Raw genomic sequence first — 13177 nt, 5'->3', positions numbered from 1 at the left:
TTTTGGACTTACACGATGCACAGTTTGGCTTTCGACCAGGACTTTCCACTGAAAGTGCAATCTTAAGCTTGAAGCACACTGTACAATACTATACCAAGCGTAACACACCAGTGTACGCTTGTTTTTTAGACCTTTCCAGGGCTTTTGACCTCGTGTCATACGATGTTTTATGGAACAAGCTGGAGGGCAGGGGCTTACCAGTTAACATTCTTAATGTTTTTAAGTATTGGTATGCCAACCAACAGAATACTGTAAAATGGTCTAACGCTTTTTCCGAATCGTATGTGTTAGAATGCGGTGTAAGACAAGGGGGACTGTCGTCGCCTAAGTTGTTCAATCTGTACGTAAATGACCTTGTTGTCGAACTCAGCAATATGAGGGTTGGTTGCCGGATCGGAGGTATCAGTTGTAACAACATAAGCTATGCCGATGATATGGTATTGCTGGCTCCGACTGCAAGTGCCATTTCTGAGATGCTCAAAGTCTGTGAGACATATGTCGCTGCTCACGGTCTGCTTTATAATGTGTCTAAATGTAAATGCATTGTTTTTGGGGACGTTGGTAAGCATAGGAAATGTACGTCTGATATATCTCTTTACGCTATAACAGTTGAAAGAGTTAAAGAGTTTAAGTATCTCGGACACATGCTTACTGATGACCTCAAGGATAATGTAGATATAGAGCGTGAGCGTAGGGCATTGGCGATCCGAAGTAATATGTTGGCCCGTAGATTTGCCCGTTGTAGTAATCCAGTGAAAATCACGCTTTTTAAAGCCTACTGTCAAAATTTCTACACGGGTAGTCTATGGTTTGACTATACTGATAGATCGCTTAATGCCTTGCGTGTCATGTATAACAATGCGTTTAGAATGCTGTTGGGACTGCCTCGCTACTGCAGTGCGTCTGGAATGTTTGCTAATGCGCATACTGACGACTTCTGGGCGATTATACGCAGAAAAACAGCGTCTACTTTAGATAGAATGCGGCGCAGTCGCAACAGTCTCATGATGATCATTTCGGAGCGATACATGTCATCTTTCATGGGACACTTTGTGCGTGAACTTGTCCATTCAAAGAGACAAGTTTACGCATAGAGTGCCTCATCAACTGATAATAATGAGTATATTTTTAATATTTACTAACATTAGTTATTAAGTCTCGTACTAACATAAATGGATCTGTGTAATCTAATTGTTTAAATAAATAAATAAATAAATAAATAAATAACAACAAAGCACCTATAAATGTAAACAGAATGACAGTTTAGAATATATCGCCAAATTTACTGTGAGCGAGAATGAAGCAGAACTAAATTTACACTAAACATTATAACTAATCTGTAAATGGAAACTGTTTGTCAATACGGGTGTTTGCTTGAGCTTCTTATGCATGATTCATACTGTTAATGCACAATTGAATATGTTTGGGAATTGTAATTATTTGAAACCTTAAAAGCTGGTGATTCTCACAACTTCCATATATTTACGTTATCACGTTAAAAAACAGGATCATACCTTCTGAATCAAGGATAAAACAATAAAAATATTTCATTTTATTTTACTATACAGTGTTGGTCGGTTATCCTACTGGAAAATCTACCAAATACGATGTTTTTCTTCTATTCATTTCTGATGTTGGGTACGTACTAGATAGGTACATAGGATAGCTACCTATATAAGGCTAGCCTTAGACTTTAGAGCATAAAATGCTATAAGTAGCGAACAATGTCATACGATATTTTTGAAGTGAAACTTCTTTATCGGGGTTGGAAAAAAATTTAGTGTAACATTGTTTCGTTAGTACGCATGACATTTTTCCGTTACGCGCCATCTTTTTCTTATCCCTAGCCACGCGTGATTCGACGTTTTTCTGTAAAGATGCATATTAAAGTACCTAAATTATTTTTTTGAAAAATAAGCTCATAAAGAAGTTTCACTTCTTACGTGTGTACACTTAATACTTACACGCACACATTTTTTTTAAATTCTAACAACAGTAAAATATTTTGTAGCTATCATAATTATTATAAAAATGAACAAACAAATAAGACATTTTTTGTTTCGTATTTCATGTTCATAATACCACAAGGAGTCCGTAATAAGGGCTACAAAAAAGTACTCAAGAAATAACACGTCCTGAATTTCTCTCACTACCACACTTTATTACGTCCTCAGAAACAAACAGGATAGTTTTTCTTTTCAAGTATTCCAATAAAATGGCACCTGTAATATTGACGCTGTCGAAAATAAAATAAACATCGGTTGCGAGGACCTAACAAGCGGATCATAAAATGAGATAGCATTTATTTGTAAGCGTCTGTCGCTTTGAAAATACAAGCATAAAAAATAATGATGTCTACCGCAGATTTAATTGGCCTTTCATGGGACATTTTGTATGTTTTTTTTTTTGGGAAAAATTCAAAATGTTGCGACCGCGCTGTGCTTGTGTTTATTTCGTGACGTGAAAAATGTTTAGCTAATAAATTGCAATGTTTTATTATTCGGGATAAATAATGAACTAATATTATTAAAACAGTCCACCTGTTCGGGTTATAAATTGTGTAATTAAGGCGTCTTTGTTTTTTAGAAACGCCTGAATTTGTTAATATTCCTAAGAATTCTTTTAATTGTAGGTTTAACATTTTCGGTATTTTTACGTTCACTCTATTAATAATAAAAAAATGTGTGCGTGTACACACGTAAGAAGTGAAACTTCTTTATGACCTTATTAAAAAAAATAATAATTATTAATTACGCAACTTTGCATTATACGTCGGTCGAATCACGCGTGGTAGGGATAAGAAAAAGATGGCGCGTAACGGAAAAATGTCACGCGTAATGAAAAAATATTACACTAAATTTTTTTCCAACCCTAATAAAGAAGTTTCACTTCAATAATACATAATATCCAAGTTACAATTTACAAAAATGATTGTCATAGAGATTAGAACTAACTACATCAAAAAATGTTATAAAGGTAATCTATATCGATGGCTTACAGCCAAAAAGGGATAAGCGCCATTTTTTGGAGAACGGACTTATATATACCGCTGAATTGCTCTTTTTTTTCTGCGTCGTTTGGTCTAGTTCACACATCTCTAGGTTAAACTTTAAGTCCGTTTGGCGGTAGTAAAATCAAAGACTAAGGCCAAATTTCTTCGTCTTAAACGACAGATTTTTTTGTGTGGAATGCATTTTGGTAGTTAGTCAAAAATATTTCAATACAAACAACCTTTATATTTTTTGGGCTTCCTGTAAATTTTTAATATTTTAACGTTAAACCATTTTGCCTGAAGGCAAGTATAAAAAAAATATGCGTTTAAGATAATTTGCTTCGCTGTAATTTTTTGTTAAATTTCATTTAGTACTTTACGCTCGTGCCTTCAAAAAACAAAATTGTCGTTTGATATAGAAAGGCAACATTTTTGAGACTTAATTTGGTGTTTAGCAGTTTTTTTCCGGTTAGTCTTTAAACACTTAAATGGCGGATACTACATTTGTCCCTATAAATATTTAATAATAGTTTGTCGCTTATACTTTTTTCCCTCCCGAAACAGAAGAAATTTTGACGCTTAGGATAAAATAGCAGAAATGAAAAATACGTTTATGCTAATTTGTTTTCATCCTATTTGTCGTTTATCTGTCTAAAAACAGTTTGGAATGGTGGTTATCGGTATCGTTTCCCCAAACCTACGAGCCCAAGCGGCTTCGCGATGAGAAGACTGATTTCATTAATCTTAATTAATGTTAAGAAAACTTTGTTTGTTAAAGTTGCAGTTCTTTTTTTTTTAATTTTTGTAATGTTTTCTATGAGAAATACCTACACAGAACAAAATTAAATATACATAAAATTACAAAACGTTGAATTCTATTTAAAAAATCTAGTTATATTGGTGCACTTGGCGATAGACTAGCGCGACTTCCTTCGGGAACAAGGGCGTTTTGGTCCCTCGCCAAGGCCATCCAAGGTAACTTTTGTCGTTCATCCTTTCCACCGCTAAAGAGAAAGCCGAACTCTTGGGCGCTCTCTTTGCTAGGAACTCGACTCTTGATGACAGGGAAATGACACCGCCGACCATCCCGCGGTGCAACCATTCAATGGCGGATATACGCTTCACACAACGTGCCGTTCGAAACGCTCTCTTTTATCTTGACATCCATAAGTCGACTGGGCCGGATGGAGTCTCCCCTATTGTGCTTAGGACATGTGCTCCTGAGTTGGCACCGGTTGTAACGCGTCTTTTTCAGCTCTCTTACGCCAAAGGCATTGTCCCGAATTCGTGGAAGACTGCTCTTGTCCACCCAATCCCTAAAAAAGGCGATCGCTCAAATCCGTCTAACTACAGACCGATCGCCATCACTTCTTTACTCTCCAAAATAATGGAATCCATTATTAACTGCCAGCTCATGAGGTATCTGGAGGAGAACCAGTTGTTAAGCGACCGGCAATACGGTTTCCGTAGTGGTCGCTCGACTGTTGATCTTTTGGTGTACCTCACTCACAGATGGGCGGAGGCGGTTGAGAGTAAAGGGGAGGCATTGGCTGTAAGTTTGGATGTAGCGAAAGCCTTCGATCGGGTCTGGCACAAGGCACTTCTAGCGAAATTACCATCTTTCGGACTTCCTGCAAGGTTATGCGATTGGGTTGCCAGCTTCCTGGAAGAGAGGAGCATTAAGGTCGTTATCGACGGTTCTTGCTCTAAGCCTCTTCATGTGAACGCTGGTGTCCCACAAGGCTGCGTGCTATCTCCTACACTGTTCCTTCTGCATATCAATGATTTGTTACAAATCAGTAACATTCATTGCTATGCAGACGACAGTACGGGGGATGCTCTTTATCCCGGCCGTGCAAACACCTCAAAGGAAAGCCTCAATGAGAGTCAAAACAAACTTGTGTCTGAAGTCGAGTCTTTTTCTCCAAGAAGTCTCGGAGTGGGGCGAACTTAATCTTGTCGAGTTCAATCCCCTAAAGACACAGGTTTGCGCGTTTACCGCTAAAAAGACCCCATTTGTCGTAGAACCTCGCAAAAGCTAAATTAGCCTCGAAAAAACTTGGTGTGCTCAGTAGATCGAGACAGTACTTCAAGCCGGCCCACCGACTTCAGCTGTACAAGGCTCAGGTGCGACCGCATATGGAGTACTGGTCTCATCTCTGGGCCGGAGCCCCACAGTATCAACTCCTTCCACTTGACCGCATCCAACGTCGAGCAGCTCGAATTGTCGATGACCGTAGGCTTTCCGATAGGCTCGATCCACTGTCAGTGCGGAGAGACGTTGCGTCTCTCTGTATACTGTACAGAATCTACTACGGGGAGTGCTCTGAGGAATTGTTCCACCTTATACCAGCCGCACAGTTCCACCACCGGACCACACGCCGTAAAAACCAGTTCCATCCGCACCATCTGGATGGTTGGCGCTCCACCACTGTCCGCTTTACCCGTAACTTCCTTCCGCGTACGGTGAAACTGTGGAACGATCTGCCACCTGCGGTGTTCCCGAACAACTACGACATTGGGGCCTTCAAGAAAAGAGCTTATTTGTCCATTAAAGGCCGGCAAAGCACCTGTAACACTCCTTGTGTTACAAGTGTTTATGGGCGGTGGTGACCACTTAACATCAGGTGGCCCACCTGCTCCTTTGCTTGCTCTGACATAAAAAAAAAAATTACCTTTGTTATTTTTAAATTAATTTGAGCTCGGCTATGTAATTCGTCGGAGATGCTTTTTTATTTTGTTTTTGATTTTGTGATGCTTATGTTATGTGCTATTAATACGTCAAATAAAGACTGATTTGATAAATATTGATGTCTTCTAATTATTTACATCCCTAAAGCAAAATTTGGGGCAAAGCAAGTTTCAGTATCTTATGCAAAATATTTCCGTTAAAAAATTTAACTTTATACAGTTTTGCATACTGTTAATTTTTATTCGGTAGCTCCTTACACAGTATTTACCTATATTTTTTCCCTAAAACTTTTGCTTGTGACATTTTTCTTCGATATATATAACATTTAAATTAGAATTACGTCATTTATGCTCAAGCAAAAAATTCAATTATTTACACTTATGCCATTTTTCCTGTTTACAAAATAAAAACCATTTGAGGATAAGCGACAGTAAATTGTATTTTGCGCTATATAATGGAAAAATAAAAACGTCATTTAATAAGTACTAAATTCAATGCTATATTGTATACATCTCCAGCTTTTTGGGGTCTATACAATTTTTTTTATGAATTTTTTTTTATATTTTTCACTTTAAACCACTCTCATGAACAATTTTATAGGTGGCGGTTATCCTTTATTGGCTGTAAAGCATCGATATACATAATAATATATAAACTCAAAGGTGACTGATCTGATATAGTGATCTATCAACGCACAGCCCAAGCCACTAGACGTATCGGGCTGAAATTTGGCATGTAGGTAGATGTCATAACGTAGGCGTTCCCTAAGAAAGGATTTTAGAAAATCCATCCCCTAAAGGGTTAAAATAGGGAATGAAAACTTATACCATGAAAATTTATCTTTTCCACGCAAGCGAAGCTGCGGGCAACAGCTAGTTAAAATATAAAGGTAAGTTACAATATAGGTAGGTAATATACATAGTGTCAAAGCTTATGTTCTTAGTACACGGAGGCTTTACTAAGCTGGGTTGGGTTTTGTACCTATTCACACGCATACAAAAGGAGATATTATATTTATTATAAAATGTATTTCACTTAACCGTATATATTTCACTGTACAGTTTATTATTCTAGATCCTTAAGAAGGATCCTTAATAAAAATGAGAATTGAAATGAATTAAAATGAGAAAATGAGAATTCCAAAATGTAATGCACCACCACCATAAAATATATTGTAATCCTTATGGTTTTTCGGGTTGTCTGGCAGAAATCGCTTACAGCGATAAGACCGCCCTCTGTACATATTATAGATAACTTGTATCATTCTTTTTTGTAATCTTGTATTTTTGTGTGCAATAAAGAATTTTTCATTCATTCATTCATTCATTCCCCACATCACCCCTAAATAGCGAAGCTTTCTGTTATTGAAAGATTTTTCATGATCCGATCCGTAGTTCCGAAAATAAACCATCTAGTTCAGAAAATACAAAGTCGGAAATTTACTTCATCAAAATATTATTACTATAGTTTTATATTTTCTGTGCTATTTTACTGTTTATTATACTTATATACTAATGAATCGACCCAGCTTCGCTCGTATTGACTGATACAAACGGACAAATTATACGAAATTGACCTATGTATGTAATTCTGGAATAATGAAGCTTTCAATAGGTGGAATAATTTTCAAAATCGGTAGAGCAGTTTTTGTGTTTTATCAAAACAATTTAACAAATAAAAATAAAATCATTAATTTCCTTTTTGTAACCAAATTCTTTACAATAATGTTATTCTATTTGATTAATAGGGTTGAGATCCTTAAAACTTAAAAGGGATTATAGTCCCAACACCCTGCATATCCTATTATTGTTATTAACGGTGTATTATGTGAGGATGTTATTAATTAATTACTTATACAATATACAGGATTGGTGAATTAAATTTTTAATTGTTAGCGGTTAATTTGAAATAAGATACACCTACAACTCGCCTAATAGATAGGTATCAGTATAAAAGCCTTTATGCTAATTCAGATTATTATCCATTTTTATTATGTTAAGCAAAATTTTATTTGATCAGTTTTTGGATATAAATTTTTTCCATTTTCACAAAGAAGTAGGATAATCTGCGCAGTGATATAACAATTTGCTATGTACCAGGAAAGGGTATTAATTAAAAGCTTTACAAACTCATAAAATCCTTTGTTTTCGAGAAAGTTCCAAACCGTATGTTATAAAAATTAAAAAGCTTCCATTCGAAAAAAGAAATATCCTAAACAACTTATCTACTAAATACTTCCCAGTAATCGTTTGTAAGCGTTTAAATTTTAAATTTCGTCGTTATCGCAACAAAGAACAGCCTGATTTTCGATTAAACCTTCAAAGGTTTCTGGTACATTTAGTTACGTAAGTTTTTGGAGAGAGTTACGAACTTTCAACGCTCTTACTTTTGGTTTTCGATAATAATAATTATGATTCAGTTTGGAAATTGGATGTTCAGAAAAATGACTTAGGGGGTATGGCAATGGTTCTAGGTTTGGAATATATTTCATACTAGCTGTGCTCCGCGGTTTTACCCGCAGTGCTCTGCTCCTGTTGATCTTAGGCCTTAGCGAGATGATATATAGCCTTCCTCGATAAATGGGCTATCTAAACACTGAAAGAATTTTTCAAATCGGATCAATAGTTCCCGAGATGAGCGCGTTGAAACAAACAAACAGTCAAACAAACTCTTCAGCTTTATAATATTAGTAAAGATAGTATGTCCGTGAATGACCATAGAAATATGAAGGGAGGAAGCTTTCTTCAATATCTATTTATCATTCAAGTAGAAAATGTAAGCAGTTTTACATAATTTCCGTACCTAATGCATTATAGTGACTAAAGGAACCACCTTCGAGATTAATCACAGAAATAAATTTATTTATATCAATCACAGATTCAAAATCTGAAATACAGTTGAGAGTGCGCATGTGCCAAATGAAAAACCTTTTATTTGGCGCGACTGGCGTCAGTGCAGTGTAGAGAGCAGCCAAGTTTACACCTATATATTTTTGTGTTTTAAATAAATACCTATTGCTATTTATTTTTACTATTTATCCTGATACAAAATAGTATTACGTGATTGGTAGATATTGAATTTTGGTTTTTGAATTCTGATTCTTAGTCTTAATCTTTTAATCCTGTAATAAGTGGTTGATTTGTCTTCTATTCCTTTCTAATGAGTTTGATACGCTTTAAATTGATTTGCTTTATAGTTAAATTTCAATTTAAAACAGTGCTGCAGAATTCTTGAACGCGATTGGTGCGTCAATTCATTTGTTTATTAGCTAATTTCATGTCATATTTCTCTTTCGTGATTAGTTGTGTCAATTAAAAAAGTAGTTCTTAGTTGGGGCTGCAAAGTTTTAACTGCTAGGAAATCCTATCGCTTGAAAGTGATGTTTAAGGCTTGAGACATCGATTAACTCTTGAGTTAACAGCACGTTCAATGAGTTTATAAGTAGATATTCGACAATACTTCTTTTTGTTATTTAGGTCTCTTGGCACAAAAAATGTTAATTATCTTTGTATAACTTTGTTTCAGATGTAAGGTTGTTGTAGTTATTTGAGCATGTTTCGTTCTTCTGCATTTTGTTGCATTTAATTAGTTTTTAGGTAACAATTATTAGATGACGTTCTAAATACCTCTAGATTGAGTGTAATTTATATAATCATCAGCATGTGTAATGTTTATATTATATAGTACCTATATATTAAAGTTCCTTGTCTACCTGTTGACTTTACCCTAGGTTCCTACGAGGTTTTTGAAGACCTTGACTTTTACCATCAGGTGGTCATGATGTACGTTATTATTAGTCCATGAGTGATGATAATATTTTTTGATCATTTAAGTACCGTTTAAACTAATGGTGTAACTTATGGCACTAGGATAGTGAATATTTCGAAAAAAAAGAGTATCTCTTTATCGATACTTAAACCGACTCTATCAACATTCATGTAATAACATTGTAATCCATGTAATTTGAAAACTTATTAACACAATATTAAAGAAACACTGATTTACCCTGATTTACCAGCATTTGATCAAACGTTTTTGAACAAAGACGAGTGTTGTCATGCGAAGAGGTTGGTTTTCTAAAATCGGTTGTTTGCAAGCTTCACAGATATTGAATTTTTAAAACTTAATCTGAATTCTCAACACTAGAACAGATCTCACACTTTACTGGTTATGATGTTAAATTATTGATGCATTTGAAGAATTGTTTCCCGCTAGATTTGTTTTGTGACTGGCAGGTTCTATGAAGTAGGAATGGAATAAATTTAACTGAACTTTCTGGAATGTTAACAGCTTTATATGTGTTTATATTGAGTGCTGTGCACATGAATGTATAGGTATCTAAAGTTTCTGAAGCAACAATAATACGAAAAAAAAATCTTTCTCTGCCTTTTGTCTAATTGTTTTGGATAGGTAGGTCCTATCCTATCTAATAACCGCTTATAACGGAAGTATGAAAAAAAATTATTTAAAGACGTTATACTTATAGATATATGCACTTTACTGATTGCAAGTTTAGTTGCAATGTGTATGAAAATAACTATCAAACTCATTTTCAAAGAACAACAAAACAATAAGCAGAATGAGGAAGTACTTACTACACTTTTATGTCATAAACATGACAGGCAATGACAAACAGCCCTACATACCTACTAGGGAAAGTAAACAGTTACTAAAGTAGCACTCAGATTGTATGACACTGAAAAATCACTCTTGAAGAGAGCTCTCTTCGAATAGCTGCTACTTATAGAAATAACTGCTATTTTTGAGGGACTGTTCAAAAAGATCATTATCTATGCGTAACAGTAGTATGCTGTTACTAACGTAAGTTTTTAATAAAGAGGAGAATGATGGATGTTCGTTACATTTGGATTTGGGTGAAAATTGGTTACCTATAAGAAAATTGGTTCTTTGTGAATAAGATTGAGTTAATAGAACGAAAAAAAAAATGTATAAGTAGTTTTTGATGGTTTGGTTTTGTCTTCGGTCCGAATGACATTAAAATTTATATAAGAAGGGGAAAGTTAAAGTTTTTAAGTAGATGGTATAATCCATACTATTAATATTATAAATGCGAAAGTAACTCTGTCTGTCTGTCTGTTACTCAATCACGCCTAAACTACTGAACCAATTTGTAAGTTTGTAAAGAGATATTTTGATACCCGAGAAAGGACATAGGCTACCTTTTATTGCGAAATATCTACGACGGGCGAAGCCGGGGCGGACCACTAGCACACCCCGGACACTCCATACAAAATTATAGTTTTGACAGTCACACTGTAGAGACTGCAAATGTGTGTGTAAACTCTTTATGGTTGGCACATTTGTGACTAGCGTAAAAAAAAATTCGCGTTTTTCTGATGTAATACATCCGTAAACAGCACAATATCTAACCATTTTCTACGAAAAACGATAATCACAAATCCAAAATAATAAAATTGCTTTAAGTCAATTTGATTAATGTTGTCAATCTTCGTTGCGTTTCGTCTAAAGACGTCGTTGGTATCGTCCTTGCGGGGAAATGGGTACCATAACATGTCTGATCGTGCGGGGTGAGTGAGTGTTTAATTTTGGCGGGAGGCGGAGAGTGTCCGTTCTGTAGCGTTTAGCTACTATTATGTATTCTGTGCCACTAGTGTAAGATAAGTTTTAAAATGAATGGAACAATCTAATTAGAAACTTGATAATCTCACATAAAAACATATTTATTTATCTAAATTAAGGTGTGTTTTTTGAAAGATTATTGAGTGATAATTTACTAATTACATAAGGTTTAAAACGATAATTAGCAATATATTTGTTAGGGAGTTATGAAACAAAGATTTTTGTAAACAATTATTTAGGAAATGAAAACATTCAACAAAACAAACAGTTTGAGTTTTCCCCAACCGCGCAGATTTTCATTGATACATAGCTTTTATTTATTACCAATTTGCGTAAAACTATTATAATTTTGGTATAATATAAGAGATTGTGTAGATATCCTTAATGTGCTTGTCTGAGGCACAGAATAATAACTAGTAGCTACTGATAAATTATAATTCATAATACTTTAAATACAAAATCTAACACGAGCAGCGTGAAGTTGAATCTCTGGAACAGCAGATTTTTACCCTTTTTCAAATCACATCGGAAACGAAAGCGAATGGTCAGCAAAGCCTAAAATAATAGGAGCATCCAGACTTCGGCAGGTGAACAAAGGCGTTCGTTAGCGTTCCACCAACTTTCCCGCAATTTTGTGTGAACCGCCATTTTGATATTCGACTAGCTTACGATTTTGTGTGACGTCGAACTTATAATTAAAATTTTTTTATTATAGTTTTCAAAAACGCTAATCATTGGTTTATCGAATAAAGTTGAATTAATTGAAAAAAATACTCGCAATATCAAGAAGAACGCAGCGTTTTCTTAATGCAAATAATATATATTTTTTGGAAACAGCGCTCTCTTCTGGATGTCAGTAGGTATACGCATTTTATATGAATCAATGTATCATCATTTTAATCAATATCGAATTCATTGTTCTCATTTAGTTTAGTGTTTTGTCACTAGATGGCGCTATTCTCAATTACATACAATAATTATAATAGGTATGTAAAGGTTTGCGCGGCAGATACAGTTACATTTTTAGGTTATATTATTATCTCTTTTATTTATTGATATTTCTTGACCTGTTTATGCACTGGTTTTGCAATAATAAATTTAGTATCGAGTCGATAGCTTATTAGCACAGTGCTCGGTCGTATCTTTGACATATTTTGGAAGTGGGGCCGGTTCTATCAAACTTTTTTTATCTGTTGCAGTTGTTTATTTATAACCATTGAGATAATATTAATATGGAGCAGACACCACGAACAAAATCTGTGCGCCAAGCGAGGCGGCGCGGGGCGCGCGAATGACGGCTAGACAGTCATAGATTATGCGATGTCTTTGTACTTACTTAATATTTATTTTAGGTATAAACTGACTTTACTACGCGGGGCTAACAATATCTGGCATATAATATAGGATGATGTAAATAGTGACGTCATATGGAATAATTTAATTTTTTTCGTGTTTTAGGTTCAGTCAGGGCTATGGGAAGTTTTATTCCTTACAAATTGAGCCTTTTTTTAGAAAAAAAATAATTTTTCCCTTTCTTCACGGCCCAGACATGGAAACCTTGAATAGAAAAAATATTAATTACTTATCTCTGAACTAGCGGTCCGATCCGGCTTCGCCCGTGGCACATATTTCGCTATAAAAAGTAGCCTATGTTCTTTCTCAGGGTCTTAAGATTGTCTGTGCCAAAGGAGAATGCCCATGAAAGTATGGACCACAGTACAGTGTTGCGTCAATGCCAGAGTGGTTTTGGAGGGTTCTTCGATATTCAAAAGATTTTTACCAATTGATTTTTTTGTGATAAAAACAGGGGTTTTCAAGATATTGAGAAAAATGTGAAATAACCTCAAAACTTAAATAACCCCGATTTAGTTAGGTTTATCTGTGATTTTGGT

The sequence above is a fragment of the Colias croceus genome, chromosome 16, assembly GCF_905220415.1.
Source record: "Colias croceus chromosome 16, ilColCroc2.1".
Classification (NCBI taxonomy): Eukaryota; Metazoa; Arthropoda; class Insecta; order Lepidoptera; family Pieridae; genus Colias; species Colias croceus.
This window is presented reverse-complemented; position numbering follows the sequence as displayed.